The sequence below is a fragment of the Monodon monoceros genome, unplaced genomic scaffold (assembly GCF_005190385.1).
Source record: "Monodon monoceros isolate NGI ecotype Baffin Bay Population unplaced genomic scaffold, NGI_Narwhal_1 Super_Scaffold_11, whole genome shotgun sequence".
In the NCBI taxonomy this organism is placed as follows: domain Eukaryota; kingdom Metazoa; phylum Chordata; class Mammalia; order Artiodactyla; family Monodontidae; genus Monodon; species Monodon monoceros.
Window position 1 is genome coordinate 59,424,537 of NW_021703767.1, and position 16,668 is coordinate 59,441,204.

The 16,668-nt window shown below is 42.8% G+C and overlaps 1 protein-coding gene across 6 annotated transcripts in view; it reads left to right on the plus strand.

Moving 5' to 3' along the window:
• BOC (BOC cell adhesion associated, oncogene regulated) overlaps nt 1-16,668 on the plus strand; it is a 244,718-nt gene that overhangs the window by 147,936 nt on the left and 80,114 nt on the right. Inside the window, exon 1 of one of the 6 annotated variants that reach the window (XM_029215120.1) lies at nt 15,569-16,074. The exons of the other annotated variants lie outside the window; for them this stretch is intronic. The gene's annotated coding sequence lies outside the window, so the exon portion shown is untranslated. Of the gene's footprint in view, nt 1-15,568; nt 16,075-16,668 lie in introns of those variants that run through there. 6 annotated transcript variants of the gene reach the window in all.

Here is a 16,668-nt window from a genome sequence, read left to right on the forward strand (position 1 = left end):
TTCATGCCCAACTTCAAGATGCCAGTTTGAATGCACTGGATACACAGGTGGGAACAGAATCAACTTTCACAAGTATGAGCCAACTGTGGCACCTCACAGATGACCCTGAGGTCCTTCTATTCTGTAGGTCATAGTAATTTCCACCTCAATCTTATGCCATGGTTTCAGTGGAACTGTGATGCCCAAATCCTAGTACATTCACATTAGAGGTAAAGAGAAAACAGAGGCATAATCAGTTGTGGGAGACACGCTGAGCCTGACATGAAGGTTTAACATAGGAGATACGAGTCCAAGCAGGTCGGACACGCCCAAGTCTCTCATATGTATGCATCTCTCCCCTGCTGACCCCTTCACCTTTGCCCCTTAATGATAATTTGGGTGAGTATAGAATGCCTCACTGACAGTTAATTCCTTGACTGTATTTTCCCCATATCTTTTGGCATTTTCTCCCTTCAATTTCCTTCCCTTTGCTGCGAAATAGCAAGACACATTTCATGTATAGACACATGCACCCTAGCAACTGCAAGTTCTTGCTACATCTCTGTAAAAGACCAACAATTGGCCTTTCCTACTGTCGCAGACATTGTCCTCACTGATTTCATTCTGAAATTCACAATATCCATGGGCCCTGTTCTTTCTATTCCTCACCTACCTTAACTTTCTAATTCCAGTCTCTCTGTACTGCATCCTAAACAAACTCCTCAATATTGGATTCCAAGTTCATAATTGGCTCTTCAGCTGTATCTTCTCCTTGATGGAAAGAATATCTTGAGTGTATTAATGAAAGTATCATTTTTTACCTGTAAGGTGTTTGCCTAATTCATTGCTAAAATCCTGTATACTTCTGCAGTATAATCCCTTTTGCTGTTTCCAGAATTTATTTTCCTTCTTTATTTTTTTTTTATTTTTATTTTTTAACATCTTTATTGGGGTATAATTGCTTTACAATGGTGTGTTAGTTTCTGCTTTATAACAAAGTGAATCAGTTATACATATACATATGTTCCCATATGTCTTCCCTCTTGCGTCTCCCTCCCTCCCACTCTCCCTATCCCACCCCTCCAGGCTGTCACAAAGCACTGAGCTAATATCCCTGTGCCATGCGGCTGCTTCCCACCAGCTATCCACCTTACTACGTTTGTTAGTGTGTATATGTCCATGACTCTCTCTCGCCCTGTCAAAGCTCACCCTTCCCCCTCCCCATATCCTCAAGTCCGTTCTCCAGTAGGTCTGCGTCTTTATTCCTGTCTTACCCCTAGGTTCTTCATGACATTTTTTTTTCTTAAGTTCCATATATATGTGTTAGCATACGGTATTTGTCTTTTTCTTTCTGACTCACTTCACTCTGTATGACAGACTCTAGGTCTATCCATCTCATTACAAATAGCTTAATTTCGTTTCTTTTTAAGGCTGAGTAATATTCCATAGTATATATGTGCCACATCTTCTTTATCCATTCATCCGATGATGTGCACTTAGGTTGTTTCCATCTCCGGGCTATTGTAAATAGAGCTGCAATGAACATTTTAGTACATGACTCTTTTTGAATTTTGGTTTTCTCAGGGTATATGCCCAGTAGTGGGATTGCTGGGTCATATGGTAATTCTATTTGTAGTTTTTTAAGGAACCTCCATACTATTCTCCATAGTGGCTGAACCAATTCACATTCCCACCAGCAGTGCAAGAGTGTTCCCTTTTCTCCACACCCTCTCCAGCATTTATTGTTTCTAGATTTTTTGATGATGGCCATTCTGACTGGTGTGAGATGATATCTCATTGTAGTTTTGATTTGCATTTCTCTAATGATTAATGATGTTGAGCATTCTTTCATGTGTTTGTTGGCATTCTGTATACCTTCTTTGGAGAAATGTCTATTTAGGTCTTCTGCCCATTTTTGGATTGGGTTGTTTGTTTTTTTGTTATTGAGCTGCATGAGCTGCTTGTAAATTTTGGAGATTAATCCTTTGTCAGTTGCTTCATTTGCAAATATTTTCTCCCATTCTGAGGGTTGTCTTTTGGTCTTGTTTATGGTTTCCTTTGCTGTGCAAAAGCTTTGAAGTTTCATTAGGTCCCATTTGTTTATTTTTGTTTTTATTTCCATTACTCTAGGAGGTGGGTCAGAAAGGATCTTGCTGTGATCTATGTCATAGAGTGTTCTGCCTATGTTTTCCTCTAAGAGTTTGATAGTTTCTGGCCTTACATTTAGGTCTTTAATCCATTTTGAGCTTATTTTTGTGTATGGTGTTAGGGAGTGATCTAATCTCATACTTTTACATGTACCTGTCCAGTTTTCCCAGCACCATTTATTGAAGAGGCTGTCCTTTCTCCACTGTACTTTCCTGCCACCTTTATCAAAGATAAGGTGTCCATATGTGCGTGGGTTTATCTCTGGGCTTTCTATCCTGTTCCATTGATCTATCTTTCTGTTTTTGTGCCAGTACTATACTGTCTTGATTACTGCAGCTTTGTAATATACTCTGAAGTCAGGGAGCCTGATTCCTCCAGCTCCGTTTTTCGTTGTCAAGATTGCTTTGGCTATTCGGGGTCTTTTGTGTTTCCATACAAATTGCGAAATTTTTTGTTCTAGTTCTGTGAAAAATGCCAGTGGTAGTTTGATAGGGATTGCATTGAATCTGTAGATTGCTTTGGGTAGTAGAGTCATTTTCACAATGTTGATTCTTCCCATCCAAGAACATGGTATATCTCTCCATCTATTTGTATCATCTTTAATTTCTTTCATCAGTGTCTTATAATTTTATGCATACAGGTCTTTTGTCCCCTTAGGTAGGTTTATTCCTAGATATTTTATTCTTTTTGTTGCAATGGTAAATGGGAGTGTTTTCTTGATTTCACTTTCAGATTTTTCATCATTAGTATATAGGAATGCCAGAGATTTCTGTGCATTAATTTTGTATCCTGCTACTTTACCAAATTCATTGATTAGCTCTAGTAGTTTTCTGGTAGCATCTTTAGGATTCTCTATGTATAGTATCATGTCATCTGCAAACAGTGACAGCTTTACTTCTTCTTTTCCGATTTGGATTCCTTTTATTTCCTTTTCTTCTCTGATTGCTGTGGCTAAAACTTCCAAAACTATGTTGAATAAGAGTGGTGAGAGTGGGCAACCTTGTCTTGTTCCTGATCTTAGTGGAAATGCTTTCAGTTTTTCACCATTGAGGATGATGTTTGCTGTGGGCTTGTCATATATGGCCTTTATTATGTTGAGGAAATTTCCCTCTATGCCTACTTTCTGCAGGGTTTTTATCATAAATGGGTGTTGAATTTTGTCGAAAGCTTTCTCTGCATCTATTGAGATGATCATATGGTTTTTCTCCTTCAATTTGTTAATATGGTTTATCACATTGATAGATTTGCGTATATTGAAGAATCCTTGCATTCCTGGAATAAACCCCACTTGATCATGGTGTATGATCCTTTTAATGTGCTGTTGGATTCTGTTTGCTAGTATTTTGTTGAGGATTTTTGCATCTATGTTCATCAGTGATATTGGCCTGTAGTTTTCTTTCTTTGTGACATCCTTGTCTGGTTTTGGTATCAAGGTGATGGTGGCCTCGTAGAAGGAATTTGGGAGTGTTCCTCCCTCTGCTATATTTTGGAAGAGTTTGAGAAGGATAGGTGTTAGCTCTTCTCTAAACGTTTGATAGAATTCACCTGTGAAGCCATCTGGTCCTGGACTTTTGTTTGTTGGAAGATTTTTAATCACAGTTTCAATTTCATTACTTGTGATTGGTCTGTTCATATTTTCTATTTCTTCCTGATTCAGTCTTAGCAGGTTGTGCATTTCTAAGAATTTGTCCATTTCTTCCAGATTGTCCATTTTATTGGCATAGAGTTGCTTGTAGTAATCTCTCATGATTTTTTTTTATTTCTGCAGTGTCAGTTGTTACTTCTCCTTTTTCATTTCTAATTCTATTGATTTGAGTCTTCTCCCTTTTTTTCTTGATGAGTCTGGCTAGTGGTTTATCTATTTTGTTTATCTTCTCAAAGAACCAGCTTTTAGTTTTATTGATCTTTGCTATCGTTTCCTTCATTTCTTTTTATTTCTGATCTGATTTTTATGATTTCTTTCCTTCTACTAGCTTTGGGGTTTTTTTGTTCTTCTTTCTCTAATTGCTTGAGGTGCAAGGTTAGGTTGTTTATTCGAGATGTTTCCTGCTTCTTAAGGAGGGCTTGTATTGCTATAAACTTCCCCCTTAGAACTGCTTTTGCTGCATCCCATAGGTTTTGGGTCGTTGTGTCTCCATTGTCATTTGTTTCTAGGTATTTTTTTATTTCCTCTTTGATTTCTTCAGTGATCACTTCGTTATTAAGTAGTGTATTGTTTAGCCTCCATGTGTTTGTATTTTTTACAGATCTTTTCCTGTAATTGATATCTAGTCTCATGGCGTTGTGGTCAGAAAAGATACTTGATACAATTTCAGTTTTCTTAAATTTACCAAGGCTTGATTTGTGACCCAAGATATGATCTATCCTGGAGAATGTTCCATGAGCACTTGAGAAAAATGTGTATTCTGTTATTTTTGGATGGAGTGTCCTATAAATATCAATTAAGTCCATCTTGTTTAATGTATCATTTAAAGCTTGTGTTTCCTTATTTATTTTCATTTTGGATGATCTGTCCATGGGTGAAAGTGGGGTGTTAAAGTCCCCTACTATGAATGTGTTACTGTCGATCTCCCCTTTTATGGCTGTTAGTATTTGCCTTATGTATTGAGGTGCTCCTATGTTGGGTGCATAAATATTTACAATTGTTATATCTTCTTCTTGGATCGATCCCTTGCTCATTATGTAGTGTCCTTCTTTGTCTCTTTTAATAGTCCTTATTTTAAAGTCTATTTTGTCTGATATGAGAATTGCTACTCCAGCTTTCTTTTGGTTTCCATTTGCACGGAATATCTTTTTCCATCCCCTTACTTTCAGTCTGTATGTTTCTCTAGGTCTGAAGTGGGTCTCTTGTAGACAGCATATATAAGGGTCTTGTTTTTGTATCCATTCAGCCAATCTGTGTCTTTTGGTGGGAGCGTTTAGTCCATTTACATTTAAGGTAATTATCGATATGTATGTTCCTATTCCCATTTTCTAAATTGTTTTGGGTTTGTTATTATAGGTCTTTTCCTTCTCTTGTGTTTCTTGTCTAGAGAAGTTACTTTAGCATTTGTTGTAAAGCTGGTTTGGTGGTGCTGAACTCTCTCAGCTTTTGCTTGTCTGTAAAGGTTTTAATTTCTCCATCAAATCTGAATGAGATCCTTGCTGGGTAGAGTAGTCTTGGTTGCAGGTTTTTCTCCTTCATCACTTTCAGTATGTCCTGCCACTCCCTTCTGGCTTGTAGGGTTTCTGCTGAGAGATCAGCTGTTAACCTTATGGGGATTCCCTTGTGTGTTATTTGTTGTTTTTCCCTTGCTGCTTTTAATATGCTTTCTTTGTATTTAATTTTTCAGTTGTTATAGTTTGTATTCCATTTGGGGCTCTTCCTTCATCCTGGTTCATTTTTTAAAAATTTATATATAGTAAAATTTTCTTTGTGAAGTATAGTTCTATGAGTTTTGACAACTGCATGTTATGCATTTTTAAGTTGTTTTCTATGTTCATAAAACTGACATTTTTTTTCTAGCTGTATATATCTAGGCATTTCCATTTATTTTTCAAACTCTTCTAGAACTTTATGGATTGGTCATTCCTGAGGGAGAGAAGTTTCAGCGTCTCTGTGTTTCACATCAGAAGGGCCCAAGTTGCGGAGCCAACTTGTGTCTGTAATGCAGCCACTGCTTCATATTTGGTCAAATCATGACTTTGCATCACCTAAGGGACCCAGGTCTGCACAATCAGGTTGGCTGTGCTGTCAGTCTATATTGTCTCTTAAGACATCAAACAGCTGATGGGGGGAGGGTTTTTGGGACCAGGGTTGAGAGAGAAAGAAATATTACAGGCTGGCAGCTGCAGTGCTTCCTTTCTCCTTTTTTTCTTTTCCTTCCTTTCTTCAGATAACAACTACCCACTACCTACCATATTCCAGAAGTTGTGCAATGATGTTTAAGGCCCAGGACCCGGCTTCAAGAGTTTCACATCAAGTAAGGAAAATTGAAAATACACCACAGTGTGAATGGCATCCCCTGTGGTTGAGAAACATGATAGCCTGAAACAATTATTAAAATGGGGAGTAGGTGCTATGATAAGGGTAAACACCAAGTGATACGGGTCCTTGGTTAACAGGCACCTCTCACATGCTGGGGAGGTGAGGTGGGCAAGGAGGGCCAGAGGAGTTAACACTTGAGCTTAGCTTTGCAGGACAAATAGAAGTTTGGTGCAAGAGTCAGTAAAGGTACTCCAAGCAAGGGCACCACATACACAAAGACCTAGAGAAGTGAATGATCTGGAATGATCTAAGGAAGCTCTATATGGTGAGGGAGGGAATAGGGTCAGGAGTGGGAAACGGTAGGATCATATTGAGGAGATACTTGCTAGGGACCGTGTGAAAGGTTTTGTGTGCTTTGCTAAGGAGTTTGATTTCATCCTAAAAGTGGTGAGGTCACTGAACAATTTCAGGAGGAGAGACGGATGTGGCATGATCAAATTTGCCATTTCTAAAGGTGTCTCCATCAGGAATGTGGAAAATGGACCAGTGATGGAGCCAGATGGGAAGTAGGGAGATTAATCAAGAGGCTTTTGCAATATGAGAAATGATGCATGTCTGGATTAGGGCACTTGCAGAAGGGACTGAATGCTGGTAATGAATTCCGGGGAGACTTTAGATGTGGCACTGCAAGAGTTAGTGACCACTGAATGAAAATAGTGAAGAAAAAGGAGGCACCAGAGATGATTCCCAAGTTCTTCTGACAGCTAGATAGATCATGGTGTTACTCACTAAGGCAGTTTGATTTCAGACTAACTTTTTTTTTTTTTGATTTACATCAGACAGATATAAAAGAGAGAAAGAAGCAGATTTTTTTCTGCTAAATAAGTGGGGTTTTGCTAATATTACTCATATTCATTGAGGGGGAATCAAATAAGAAAGTTTCACTGCTCCATGCCATCATTCTTAGACCCCACTGTAGAATAAAGGAGATGATTCTGTCCCAAGGGAGAGTAGAAAGTTACAGTTTCAGGAAAGTTTGAGTTTGGTGTGTTCAGGCAACTTCATGGGAAAGTGGTCAGTGTGCTTACACAGAGCCTTGTACTCAGAAGGGCCTCTTGCTTGGTTTTAATCTCTGTGGCCGCCATCTTGAAAGTCTGTCTTTGAATCTGTGTTTTGTAAATGAAGTTAGACTGGACGATGAAGCATAGACTGGAGGCTTGGAGTCTCAGCTCACATGTGGTCCTGCCTCCCTCTTCCTGCCTGGGATAAGTTCTCAGCTGTGCATTCCTCTGAACCCTCGTGCCCTAGTTTCCCCCAACCTTCCCCTCCCCATACCTGCTCCTCAGTTGCCTTCTGCCCCAGGTTGGGGCCTGAGCATAAATATGGGGTGGGTTGGGGTACAGCATGTACCCACCCTGCATCTCAGAGAAGGGCAAAGCAGTGGCTGTCCCCACCCTAGGCTGGCAGGTCCACAGAATTTCAGCAGAAACCTGGACATGGGCCTCTAGCCCATCCCCTAGTGTGTCTTGGTGTAGAGATTACAGCTCCTTGGGGGTCACCTTTCTGCTGTGGGTATGAAAAAGGGAGATTGACTCCCTGACTCCTGACTGGGACCCTCCCTGCATTTTCACTTTGCACTGAACTCTGCAAATAACAGAGCCTACCCCTGGGTGTGTTGACCAATGGCAGAAAATGGTGGGTGGAATTGTTCCAACTCATCATGCATCCTCCAGAAACTAGGAACTTTCTTGACCTGTCAGAGGAAGAACAAGACATTCAAGGAAGGGTCAAAGAGGGTGCAAAGCAGAGACCAGGTCAGGAATGAACCCATTGCCACAGACTTTTGGAAAAGACTCAAGCCCCTTCTTTTCGGGACCAGAAGGGCATGGTCCTGACTCTTACTGATTGTGGCCAGACTTTTAGGGGCTGAGCTGCACGCACGCAATAACCAACAAATCATTTTTAAAACATACAACTACTCACAAATGAGTATGCAAGTAAAAATGTCAAAATCTGAATAAAGTCAATGATTGATATATCAAAGTCAGTTATTAAGATATTGTTAAGATATCTTTAAGATATTGTACTACAGTTAGGCTAGATATTGTGTTCCAGTTAGGGGGAAATCTCTGTATTATTTCTTACAACCCATGTGAATCTATAATTAACTCAAAATAAAAAGTAAAAAAAAATATGCCAATCATGTGCTATCATTTCAAACGTACCGTTAGCATCTAAATGCAAAATACTAAATAATAGCCATCCAACTTTATATTTAAGACAAATCAGTCTTTACGTGCTTTAGGCAAGAGCCTGGGTTTTGATAACTATGATTCTGCCTCAGGTACAGTACCAGTTATTGGTATCCTTTCAACATTCCAGACTGTATAGATCCATTAGGCTTCAACTGCTATGACAGAGATACTTGATTTTATTAATTCTTCGTTCGAATATTTATATATGGGGCACTCATTTTGGGCCAGGTATCAGGCTAAGCACTGGGGGTACAAAGATGAAGCAGGGATCGCCTTTGTGCTTGTAGATATTCCAGTCAAGAGGAGAAGTCAGATGGACCCACAGTTAACCACTACAATGCTCATGATAGATGCTGTAATAAAGGTAAGAAGAGGGGTCCATGGAGGACAAGTGGAATTGGGGAGGGGAGGTTCAGGCAAGTTTTCCTAGAGGAGGTAATGTTAGAGGAAAATCTTAAAGAGTAAGTAGGAGTTAGGTGAACACAAAAGAGAAGAAAAGGTTTAAGTCAGGGAAGACAGGAATTGGGCAGGCTGGGAAGCATGAGAAAGTGTGGTGCTTTGAGGAAGGGCAAGGGAATGCTGGAGTGCAAGATACAGGTAGGTGGGCCATGGGCGAGCCAGGCTGGAGAGGTGGGCTGGACCAGAGCAGGGAGCACTTGTCCCCTTAGACCAAGGGAGCTGGGAGCCACTCATAAACTTTAAGTAAGGCAGTGACATGACTGATCCTGTCTTCACCTCTCCTGGATAAACAAGGACAAGGCTTATGGATTTTTTTTTTTTAAGGAATAAGAGAATCAGCGGGCTCTATGATTCATTTTCTTAGTCCTTCCTTATCCCAGGCAGAGGTTCATAGGTAAGGTGCTTCTCAAATTGCGCCCACCAAGCCTCAAATGATTCCACTTCCTAGTTGATGAATCCAACCAATAGAAGGCAAAGAAGATGAATCTGGGTTCTGAATCTGAGTTGGAGAGGTAGTGGGGAGGCTCATACAACATCACCAGCCCAGTATCTCTGTCTTCCTCTCAACTCCCCTTTCTTCCTCATGGCCTGTGCCCTGAGGGCTACTCCCTGAAACCCAAAGAAGTGGGGTGGGGGAGGTTAAGGTGGGGCACAGCTGGTTTTCTGTTGCTGTGACCAAAAGTCCTAGTAAATCCCTGGTAACTCATGAAAGAGAAAGCAAATAATATATTGAGAGCAAAACAAGCCAGCACACTACCTGTCTCTCAGCTTGCCATGACAGCTTTGGCATTTGACTCTGCTCTACTCAGTCCCCGGAACATTGATTCCCCTCCGTGGAAGCATCTCATCGCTAAATACCCTTCCAGGATGTGTGAGAAACTCCTTCCCTCTTAAATGGCTGACTGAACAAATTTAATGGAGGCTGTTACCCACTGAGTTTGGTATCAAAGCACTAAGGTCAAGTTCTCCTTGAGTTTTTGCTTTTATCTGGAGTCTCTTGCCTCCTGCCTTCCACTGCCATCAGCTTCACAATATCAGACAGATGGAGTCTGGACAGCTCCAGGATCCACGTTTCTCAGCCTAACACACGAGGAGGGTAGGGGGAGAAAGGATGGAGGGAGTTGACGAATGTAGGGGTTTCCTTCGGGACTAAATGGGGCCTGTGCTTGCATCAGAGGATCTTATATCGTGGAAAAATGGAGTCTCTTAGAACTCAGTGTCAATAGACAGATTCCATTTGTCTGAGACTTAAGGAGTGTGCAAAATCAAGCATGCAGCATGGGTAATGGAAATGGCCTTGGATTACTCTATTTTCCATTTCTCTGTCCTAGCTGTACCTCTGACCCAAACTTTTACTAATATAACTACCACTTATAGAGTACCCACCAAGGTACTCTATAAATATATATGTAAAATAATGGTCAAGGCATTGGAACTGACCAATCTGAATAAGTGCTAACTGTAAACAACTGGTATAGTTGCACCAGATGACCCACTAAGAATCATATACTGAGAGAGATACTTCATATATATTATTTTGAATTTTCACAGATAAAGAAAGTGGGATTCAGAGTATCCAAGCTCATACAGCTTAAGACTGGATCCAAATCCAGATTGATCCCACAATCTTGCTTTTTTATGTCATCCTCCCCCTAGGGTACATTTGTCTGTAGGCAGCCTCAAGGGAATCTGGAGAATGACTCCTTAAAGTCAAAGAACACATGGCCAGTAGGAACACCTGTGCTGGCAGCGCTGGACGACAGAAGTCAGTCCCAGCCAGCTCAACTTGAATGCGGAGTAGATGGCATTGTACCAGGCTCACCTGTAATCCTGCCTCAACCTGCAATTTAGGGTTTAATTACACACTGTCTTGCATTGTTTACTAATTGTTGCAGAGGTCAATCTTATACTTTTATTCATCATTCTTCATTCAGTCATCAAATATTTTGGAGTAACTGGGCACATTCCTTTTCTGGCAGCCCTTGTGATAACCATCATGGAGAGGTAGGCCAACTCAGATAGCTAGTTAATGGCCCACTAAAGAGCAAATGAGGGCTAATTTGCCTTTTTATTTTTTTTCTTTTTGGCCGTGCCATGCACCTTGTGGGATCTTAGTTCCCCAATCAGGGATCGAACCCATGCCTCCTGCAGTGGAAGTGCAGAGTCCTAACCGCTAGACCACCAGGGAATTCCCCAATTTTCCTAATAATAAATTAATGAATTAAGTTTTGCATTTATTTTGAAAATGTTTTCAGATATTGCTTTAATAAATAAAAACTATACATTCAACAGCTAGAATTTGAAACTAGGAAGTTGGACGCACAAATATTTTATTTCTAGCACCTCTGATCAAGATAAAAAGTCTTTATCCAGACATTAGCTTTGGGAATAAGAATGTATACAAAAGCCAGTTTTCTTATTATTGTTAGTACTGTGAATTTTAATATCTAGTCTTTAATCTAGATATCTTAACTCATACATCAGAACAGCATTCTCATAAGGTATACAATCCTTGGACTCTTCTATTAATTAGAGTTAGTAAGTCACCTTAGCTCTTTGAATGTATTTGGATGTCCTATTACAAAAAAACAGTCATCTGGAAGCCCACAAAAGATTCCTTAATGGCTTGACAAAATTCAAGCATCTTCTTAATATGCCTTTCTTACTCCACTAAGAAGCCTGTAACTCATGAAACAGCTGCAGGGAAACCATAGGTTGCACTTGAAAAACCCCAGGTTTCAGAATTAGTACCACCACTTAGTTGCTAGGGATCTTAGGCAAGTTACTTGAGTTTCCATATCTGTAAAATGGAGATAATGAAACCTACGGGAAAGGGTTGCTGTGGGGATTCGAGATCACACGTACACACAGAATCCAGCACAGAGGCTGTGAGCAGTAAGTGCTCAATAAATGTTAGTTTATTTCTCAGGGGGTTGTTGGGAAGGTTAAATAAGTTCATAAATATAACTGAGCTCACATAGTAAGAAATTACTGTTCCACCCTTCCCACTTGAGCATTGTCTCCACTGTAGTGAATATTGGCAGTTGTTTTCTTTATCTGTGTAGTCATCCAAACTGGACAATTCAATCAAGTCTCCACTTGGAGCCTTGTATCTGATGATCTCATTGTTGTGGAGATCTGAGAGATGAAAATATATATTGGAGCCACGACAGGACGGTTTTGCAACAGCAGCCAAAAGCCCTTAAAACGTTCTGTCCGTTGATACAAAACTCCTACTCATAGGAATTCACCTTTAGGAAATAATCAGAATTATAAATAAAGATTTATGACAAGATGTTTAGTCAACTGTGATGCATGATCATAATAAAAATAGAAATAATCTAAATACATGACAACAGGAGAATGGCTGAATAAATAACAACCTCTCTGAATAGCACACAGCTGTTTAAGTTGAACTTTGGAGAAGATTTAATGACATGGGGAAAATAATCACATTTCAATGTTAAATTTAAAAAGTAGGATCAAAACCTGTGTTTACAGTGAACACAATTTTACAAAATGTGAAAGTACCAGATGAATCAGTGAAGAAACTGACCCCTAAGTTACCAAATGCATAAGAAAAAAATACAAAATATTGAATAAAAGTATCCATTTACACTGCCCTTTTAAACATCTTCCAGTTCTGATCAATTAAAATCATATACTCGGTGAAGATGAACTATGGATTTGTATGATGAGAAACAAAAACGAGAAGAATGACTAGAGAAAACACTGTTAACATTGTTACCCGTAGGTAGTGGGATTAAGGTAATTTCCTCCTTCTTTGTGCTTTTCCATATTTTCTAAATTTTCTTCAATGAACATATTTTATAATGAGGAAAACAGATTTATATTAAAACAGAGGGGAGATTATCAAGTCCCTATTTCTCTTTGCCTATGTGTTAGTAATTTTCTCAGCACAATTCTTTCCAGATATCCTTCACCACCAAGGGGCCCCCTGTCCATATGATACAAATGGAGTGTCTATAACACACTAAGGAGGGAGCATACTCTCTTCATGTCACTCACTGCGATTCCTTCCAGTTCACTCTGCACAGTTTAGTGATATGCAACTTATATGGATCTACAATCCCTGCCTACCCACCCCCAACATAATAAATGTGACATAATAAGTGTGACTTCACATAATAAATGTGACTTCCATACTAAATGCTGCTTTCTTGATAGAGGCCCAGATAGCCCCCAAGGAAGCAAAACACCAGAGGGATTCACCATGAACAAAGTGGAGAGTAGCAGAGAGCATCTGATCACAAGCCCACACTCTGTTTTGAGATGGCTGGGCGGTTAGAGTGGGGTACGGATGGTAGTGATAGGGAAACTAATAAAAAGGGGAAGGGAGAATTAGGCAAGGAACTTGCTCCAGGCAAAGGTAGAGAGTTCAGAGATACAATGTTCTTACGGGGTAATAATAATAAACACAATTATGTTAATACAAAGAGCCATCAAAACAATAAACACATGTGAGTTGCCAACAGTGTGCTTGGTGCTGCGGCAGAATTAAGCCTTCTCAGTTAGGCTGTGATCTGCATTCTGTCTGAACTCTGTGGGAAAGATGAGCAGCCCCACGAGCAGCCTGGGATGGAGGGAAGTACAGGCCATGGGGTCTTTCTCCTGGCTAAATAATGTTGGTAAGGACTTCAACCTTCTTTGTTTTCTGTTGTGCTCTGACTGGTTGACTCAGGGTTCAGGGGACACCCAAAGGCCAGAATGGAGGGAATCAAGAGTCCTAGGAGAAAGTCTTTGGAAGAAGACAATGGGAAGGGGTAAGAGACATCTTTGAGATGTTGATCAATGAATAGTATATAAAAGAAAATAGAAGAATCAATATGAGAGTTTCATGCATAGTTTCCTCATTGGTATCCCACATTATCAGTGAGAGTGGTACTTGGAGTCATCTTTGAAAAACAGACAGCTCAATACTCTGCTGGGGGCTCTGGGGAGAGGGAGTATTTTCACTGCAGTGGAAGGCTGGCTGGTCCATTCCCTTGGGAAATTGAGAGTTCTGTACCCAGGATGGGCCCCAGGCCTGTACTTGTGAGTTGTGCCCTAGAGGAGAACGGACGGTAAGAAGGTGGAAGCTGATATGGGCATTGAGTGGAGAGAAAAATAGGCCTTGGAGAATGTTAGGGGGAGAATGTTGGAGATTAAGAGAAGGAAAGTGGGGAGGGAGGGAACTGGAGAAGAAAGGAGTGGAAAGAATACAAGTGCATAGTTCAAGGAAGGAGTATATAGTCTTTTTCACCTTGTTGAAAATGGATCATCCCCTTTATCCACTTTCCCCTGGGGACAGACCCAAGAATCCAGGCACGTGGAGCTGAACGTTCCAGATACATCAATAAAGAAACTGGCTCATGCCTGGATTTCCAAAAGCATGAGAAAAAAATAGTACAACATATCGATTAAAGGATGTTTGTGTTGCCCTTTTAAACATCTTTGGATTCAGGTTCAATTAAAATCATATACTTGGTGTAAAGTATGCATTTTTACTGATGAGAAACTGAAGAAAATAAAGTTGAGGCCCAAAAAGGTTAGGTGACTTTCTCAGAGCCACATGGTAGCTTGCTGCCTCCCAGTGCGGCTCTCCTGCCATAAAGGAGGCAGCACCTTCCTTCTCCCCACTCCCCGCCTGCCTGTCCGCTTTCAGAACGGTTCCTTCCCACTTTGGCACAAACTCCAGCGAACGCCTGCCTTAACCCTTCTGGGTCTCGGTCTCCTCAGCCTCGGTATAAGGGTGTGGACTGGATGACCCTTCACTATGTTTCATCACTTACAGATTAAGAAGGGGACCCATTTGCCACCAACTCAGTACGTGCTTGACTTCTCAATACCGTGGAAAAGTAGTTTTTAAAACGTGGCCCTGGACACACAGCATCAGCACCACCTGAGAACTTACTAAAAATGCAAATTCTCCGCCCTACCTCAGACCCTACCGAAGCCGAAGCTCTGGGCGTGGAGCTCAGCAACCTGTGTTTTTTAATAAGCCTGCAGGGGGTTCTGATGCAGCTCAAGTTTGAGAACCGCTACTCTGAATGCTTTTCTGCCCAACACTAAAGGGAGGGCTTAACACGCACACGCGCACAAGGACGTAACTAACTTTTCTCTGTGGCCGCTACCCCTCCCTCGCCTCCCCACCCCCCATCTTTTTCCTCGCTCTTCCATCCTGGGATGATGAATGGAGGTCAGGGCAGGGCGCTGTCAACGGAGGAGGACGCGGCGAACCCTCCCTTCCCCGACCCACCGGGTGGGTCGGTCGCGGGGAGGTAGCATTGGGGCTGTGGTTTCCTTATAAATTTCTCGACAGCCGCTGCCCCATTTTGGGGGCGGGTAGGGGCGCGTTTAACAACAGAGTTTACTTTTAATGATTTATCCAATCATTTGTTTGCAGAATGAAGGAGACCATTAAGAAGGGGGGGCTGTCAGAAAAAGACTTGGGGAGAAGAGACTGGGCGAAAGGAGGGAAGGATAGCGTAGCAGAGCAAGGGTCTGAGGTGAAGCTAAAGAGAAATGGGGGTTCCTGGGAGCCCGTGGGTGTGGGAGAAAGGCGGAGGACTTTGCTTTTGGTACCGGAAAGAAAGTGAAGTTTGGGGAGAGCACGGGACTAAGGCGCAACAGAAAGAAAAATGGGTATTAGGAGAAAAACTGAGTTTGGGGGTACTGTTTTTTTTTTTTTCCCAGCTTCCTTCCCAAGACTTTCTTTGCTCCACTTTGCTCCTCCCCCTCTTCCCCGCCTCCTCTTCCCCCCTCCCCCTCCTCCTCCTCGCGCGGTAATGGGAGGCTCCTAGGCAGAAGCAAAAGAAGGAATTGTTTGCGAGTTCAGTCATCCAAAAAAGCTTCTTCCGTATGGAGGGACCGGGTGCGCAGGGCGCGGCGTCCCCTGCCTTGTCCTCCCGCTGCTGCCGCCGCGGCCCCCGCTTCCTGCCGCAGGGACCCTGAGCCCCGGCCCGCCGGTGTCAGCCGCCGCGAGCGCACACGCACACTCACACTTACACACACAGGCGCACACACACTCACACTCACGCCCGCCGCAGCCGCACGCACCCGCACGCGCCCTCCCTCCCCGGCCCGCAGCTTCTCGGTCCGGGGCTCCTTTGTTGCTCCCGCGGCCGCCGCTCTCCCGTTTTGTGTGTCCCTGGGTGTCACTGTGCGGGTTGTGTGTCCGTGCGGCACCGGGCTGTGTGGCTCTCTCTGCGCCCACCGCGCCCCCGGGCCCCGGCTCACCCTTCCCAGGAGCCGGCTGCACCAGAGGTGAGTCACGTCGCTGAAGTTTGTTTTCTTTTCATAAAAAGTTGTGTTTATTTGTTGGTTTGGGGAGGGGAGGGGAGGGAGGCGGCCGCAGGCCGGGCGATACCGAGGAAGCGCCGGCGGGTGGCTGGTGGGGACGCGCCGGCGGCGGGAGCGGGTCCCAGCGCTCGGCCCGCGGGCTCCGGCGGGGGGCTGCGGCCGAGGCGGGCGGCGGGGTGCCGGGTGGCCGCCTCCAGGCCCGGGGCCGCCGCATCTCGTTCCGTGCGGGTGCGGTCTGGACGGTCGTTCCCGGAAGCTTCCCGGTGGAAGAAGGGCCCGGACAGCCTCCCAAACTTCCCCGGAGGTTGACACCGGTCTCCGGCTCCCAGCGCGGGGCTCTGGGGAGAAACCCCCAAGGGGTCGGCAAATACACAGCACTACCGCACACCCATTTGGCCTCTTAGGGGGTGAGGGTTTACCGTCTCGGAGTTTAAAAATAATAATAATAAATAAATTTTAAAAATTAAAAAAAAAAAACTAAACCTAAATGAGGGACCGAACGGACCGGGTGCAAAACAGTCCCAGAAAAGCATCCCCCGCTAGAGGGGTGGAAGGGCC